We start from the raw sequence: 6,000 nt of genomic DNA on the forward strand, positions 1-6,000 counted from the left end.
TCCTATCATGTAAATTTTTACTTGAATAATGTATCATCTGATAATTTCTCATTATGCTAATTTTGTATTTGAATATGTATCAGATTGTCAACAACACAAGTTTTATAACTGGTACGTATAGTTCACATCGGTCAATTCTGTCTGGGTACCTATCCCTCAGAACAGTTTGGTACAAAAATGTCTGGGACCACGATAGCTCAGTTTAAGTGATAGCCTACCTAACCTTAGGTGAAGATCTGGGGCTTGATTTGAGACTCCCTACCTGTCACGGTTTATGTTTTTTCAGGAAGCTGAGAAACAGAATGGTCTGTCCTGATGTGGTTGTCTCCTTGGGCATGATACTTTAACCTAATCACTCTGCATTACATATGACAGGCCTCCTGTATGTTGTTCAGTGAGGTAGCCACCAGCTACTACAAGGAGACTCTGCCTAATAATTACCTCTGGCTGTTAACTTGGCCACAACCCAAACAAACCAACAATAATATCTAATATTGAAAGTAGCTGCTTTACCTCCCTTGATCAAAATCTCATCTTACGTACAAGGATGCCACAGTCCCATTTACACAATATCTGTGTCCTTTGCCAACTTAGTAAGACATGTGCAGGGGTTGTAGATATGTTTGTATGGTGTGTAGATATGTCACTGTTTATCAGAGTGTTCAGGATGGTTCAAGAAAACAAGATGGTGCAAGGCCAGGATGTTCAGAAACAGCACTAGAGGTACTGGCAGACAGAAGAAGAATGTTCCTGTAAGACAATGGATCACTGCTCATGGTCCAGCAAAGGAGAATCAATATTATCATGTTTCTACAAACATGTTGACTCAATCGAATTTTGTTTTCAATATGAAACTTATTTACATCATATTTTAGTATACTGAGTATACCAAGCATATCAGATTTTACCAAAAATATTGTACAAATAACAATTTTACAGAGAATGAAAATCTCTTGACCAGAAAACTTAATGATCCAAGATCATATTGTTATATCAAGGTTTTTCTGACTACCACAGAGGAAGACTTTACATAATGATATCAATCACCATGTTGTCAGTCGAGAATAATTACTACAATATCAGTTTAAACTATGAGTGACATATCCAATCTTTAATCATCTCCTGCCCCTTCCCCCTCCTCACCAACACTTAAAAAAAGGGGAAAAAAACCCAAAACAGAGAAATAGGCAAGCAGCGAATTGCCATATTTACATTAAAGCAAATCCTATGAGGTTTTCTACAGTGTAATTTTCATGCATTGTCAATTACCTTTGTGTGTGCACTGGTGCCAGAATCTATTGAGAATTTATTGTGAGATATTGCATCCGACCAATATCCATTGATAATTCCCTCGGACATCATAAACATGCTGATGCTTGAGGCCTATACATGTATTACATGTAACCTACCGTATTTCACTTATCATTTACCAAGAGCACAACCTAATGTATTGTATAGAGAAAGTATGGTGCAAAGCTTTATTACAAGGAAGGGTGTCCAATTCATGTGACGAAATCTGTTAAAATGAGCTGTTGATTTATTAGTCTCACCAAGCTTCTAAATTGGCTGTCAACATTGAGAAATATCAAAAGTCAAATCTAAAGGGTCAAAACACATGCCACAAGGACATATTGTTTCTAATTGGAAAAGTATATTCACAATTTTATCTGTTAGACATATATTTACCATGGCTATCATTGAGGGGAAGAGAACTAAATAGATCATCCCCTAGGGTTGTATACTCCCATGTTGCCACGGTTACCATTGAGGGAGAGAACTGAAGAGACTTTTCCTGGCTGTTTACCACATCACCATGGTTATCATTGAGTGAAAGATCTGAGATATCCTCCCTCACGACAAAATAACAAATCAACATGGTGACCATTGAGGAAGAAAACTGAAGGTATCCTCTGTCAGGGTTGTATACCATATCACCATGGTTATCACTCATTGCGAGAAATGAAGTGATCCTCTCTCAGGTATTTTTTACATATCACCATGGCTACCATTGAGGGAGAAATCTGAGTGATCCTCTCTCAGGGTTGTATACCATATCACCATGATTACCATTGAGGAAGGTAACGAAGAGATGTTCCCTTAAGGATGCTTCTGTCAGAAAACATACATTTAAATGTGTTGAAGAATGACATAACCTAAATGTGTATTTGGAATTATCTCAGGTTAATTTATTTACCTCATCCTTCCTGCAATAAATCTAACTGGCCAATATAAAACTCCTGGCACAATGTCAGAGGGTGGGATCCTTGCCTGACAACTCAACAGCAATAGATGTTGATGAACTGAATGTCTTTTAGATACGGTAACTACATTCTTGCTGTCATGGTCCAGTGTTTTTAATGACCTAACCTGCACCTCGTAATTTAATGACTTGATTAACAAATGTCGTACATTTCATCACATGATTACTATTTAAAATTCACAAAGACAAAGGAGAGAAGAACATCCATTACACATGCAGACTGTAACATGGCGTGGATGATAACAATGCCCTCAGTTTATATAATGAAATCTGTATCGTTATAACATGACTTGTACTGATATTGTTACTGTATTTGAAATTCAACATTAAATTTTCTCTGATTTACATAAACAAATGCTAAGGTTCACATTACGGAATGAAACAGCCATTGATTCTGAGCTAAGTATTATAAAGTGTTACTTAAACCATCAACAGAATTCACAAATAATTTCCGGCTTTTAACTTATATAGAAAAGCTGTTAGTTTTCGAATTTGGGACCTGCACTGTGAATAAGATTTTAGCATCTTATGATGTCAAACTGGCACTATATACTCATGGCAGACTTAAGTACTACATGTTCACAATGTGCTAGAATTACTGTACCTGGACAATGGAACTGGACACCATTCCTTTATTACATAGTCGTAGCAAATCTAAGTACACCCTTGTTCTCTTGCATGTACGCATCACTGTTCAATGACTTTGCCAAAGTGGTTAGATGTGACCCTTGACCTTTTAACCTTAATCAATGACCATCTCAACATGAAATGATGTTGGACTTGACGTTATGATATTATGGCAAAAACCTGAACCGAATCAGAAAAGTGATTCTCAAGATATCGACGATGATTCAGAAAGGGGCTGGAAAAGACGGACAAGATGAACAGACAGACATGGTCAGCATGGGTATAAGACCCCCCTCTCCTCCCTATCAAAAGGTGAGGGCATAATAATCACTTTTTAGGTCTAATTAGTTTCATTTACTCTATCATAATTTATAAATGTGTCATATTTAAAATAAAAATTTTCTCATTTGATCTTTTTCATCTGTTTGCAATCTATTCTGAAATCATATTTTTATTTTTCAAATATTTAAAAAAAAAATCAGATTTTTTATTATTCTGATCACAAGATCATTACATAGTGGCTTGAATGAAGCTCCTATATATCAGCTTTATCTTCCAGTTTGACATAAGGAGATTACATGGTGGCAGCAAATTAGAACGAAGACTGTAAGGGTTGTGTCCCTTCAATAAACCAGATTCTGTTAAAGGACTTCTAATCCTTTATGAATTTTCATTAATATTCCTGTCCAAATAGACATCAACATTTCCAGTCATTATTCATGAAATAGAATTTTTATGTTTTCTTGATATTAAAAGGATCTTTGAAATTTGAGTCAATTTGACCCCATGTGGCCTCGTTCATAAGCACCTGGAAGACAGCAAGTATCAATACTGGCAAATCATCATGTCCTCTCATTCTACTAATGTTTGAACTATTTCAAACAGAAAGAAAACAAATTATGCTCAAAAATGTAACTTTCCTGTATAAACTATAATAAACTTTATCCCCTTCCCATGGGGAAATGTGAGACCCTAAATTTACAATTTTTACAAATGTTAGAGACTAAACATATAACCACTGGACTCACAAATCATGGAGACGTAAGCTAAGGATGCAAATGTTGGACCAACAACAATACCATTACAACTATCCATCCTTACATTAATTTACATACACGTTTAGATAAAAGATCTGGTGATGTTGACAAGCATTGTGTATTGTCTTATCGTAAATGACATTCCATTTTTTTGACAAGCACCAAAAACATGAAGATTACTTCCTACATCTCCAACAGACATCTGTTGCCACTGGTGTGGGTTACATGCTGTTTAGAAAATGATATTGCAGTTTTGCTGGTGACTAGACAAGTCTGAAAATTATCTGATCCAAATCATGGTGCAATTTTCCACATCTGCGACCCTGAAGCTACTCCTGCATTGTCACTAACATGCTCTGGATCGATACTTCCAAATACTATCAATGTTATTTCCTAAGGACCTGCAGTAAGGGCATCTTCTGTCACTTACAATTGCTCTTCTTAAATATGTCAAATATCATTCTTATAACCATCGGTATAACCGAAATTCTCATGATCTCATGTGGTAACAGAATATCACAAAACAGAATTCTCATGATCTCACATGGTAACAGAATATCACAAAACAGAATTCTCATGATCTCACATGGTAACAGAATATCACAAAACAGAATTCTCATGATCTCACATGGCACCAGAATATCACAAAACAGAATTCTCATGATCTCACATGGCACCAGAATATCACAAAACAGAATTCTCATGATCTCACATGGTAACAGAATATCACAAAACAGAATTCTCATGATCTCACATGGTAACAGAATATCACAAAACAGAATTCTCATGATCTCACATGGTAACAGAATATCACAAAACAGAATTCTCATGATCTCACATGGTAACAGAATATCACAAAACAGAATTCTCATGATCTCACATGGTCACCTGAGATAAGCAATATTGAATATAAAGGTTAAAGGATAGTTATCAAATGTCATGAAACAGAAATTGTGACACTGAATAAAGACAGTGTCAATACATGCATACCATCGAAACTGACATCATATCCTGATAATTCTTATAAAGTTATTTCCAGTGGGAAATAACCAATGTTATGCTCAAAAATACAATTTTTCTATGAAAATTACAGTATGGTCTAAAAAAATATTCTTCCCCAGAAAAAAAAGTGAGATTCATTTTGGTAATTAAAGCACCTTAAGATGCCCTCTTTTCATGAAGGGCATTTGATTACACCATATCTAGATCTTGAGAAGAAGATTTTTAAAAATTTAAGTCAATTTGACCACTTTTGGCCCCGCCAATCAGCCCCTAGGGGTCAGTCATGATCTAAATGGGCATACTATCAAGCTGTCCTCCTTCACTCATAATTCTGAACAAATTTGAAATATTTCCAATGGAAATTAAACAAATTATGCTCAAAAATCTAGTTTTCCTATATAAACTATAATAAACTTTACCCCTCCCCACTGGTAAATGTGCAACCCTGGAGCCATGAAATTAATAATTTTGGTAAAACACCTTAAGATGCTTCCATTCATGAAGAATATTTGATTATACCATATCTAGGTCTTGAGAAGATTTTTGAAATCTGGGTAAATTTGACCCTTTTAGCCCCCGCCCCTCATGGCCCCTGGAGGGCGGGGACTGTATAATTCACAATTTTGGATTCATCTTAGGCCCAGGGAAGGTTTCTGCAAAATTTCATTGAAATTGGATCAGGAGTTTTTGAGAAGAAGTCGAAAGTGTTCAATTGTTTACAGACGCACGACGCTGGATAAAGGGTATTAGAATAAAAATTCTCATAGCTTAGGGTCACAATACAGAATTCTCATGGCTCAAAATCACAATACAGAATTCTCATGGCTTAGGGTCACAATACATAATTCTCATGGCTTAGGGTCACAATACAGAATTCTCATGGCTTAGGGTCACAATACAGAATTCTCATGGCTTAAGGTCACAATACAGAATTCTCATAGCTCAAAGTCACAATACAGAATTCTCATGGCTCAAAGTCACAATACAGAATTCTCATGGCTTAAGGTCACAATACAGAATTCTCATAGCTCAAAGTCACAATACAGAATTCTCATAGCTTAAAGTCACAATACA

At 35.8% G+C, this 6,000-nt stretch overlaps 1 protein-coding gene across 1 annotated transcript in view; it reads right to left on the reverse strand.

The window, feature by feature from the left end:
* LOC132555955 (hypoxia-inducible factor 1-alpha-like) overlaps positions 1 to 307 on the reverse strand; it is a 75,056-nt gene extending 74,749 nt beyond the window's left edge. The window contains exon 1 of the mRNA XM_060220337.1: positions 263 to 307. The gene's annotated coding sequence lies outside the window, so the exon portion shown is untranslated. The remainder of the gene's footprint in view (positions 1 to 262) is intronic.
* Positions 308 to 6,000: the final 5,693 nt, after the last annotated feature.

The sequence above is a fragment of the Ylistrum balloti genome, unplaced genomic scaffold (genome assembly GCF_031769215.1).
Source record: "Ylistrum balloti isolate Yb309-2 unplaced genomic scaffold, AGI_CSIRO_Ybal_v1 Utg370532, whole genome shotgun sequence".
In the NCBI taxonomy this organism is placed as follows: domain Eukaryota; kingdom Metazoa; phylum Mollusca; class Bivalvia; order Pectinida; family Pectinidae; genus Ylistrum; species Ylistrum balloti.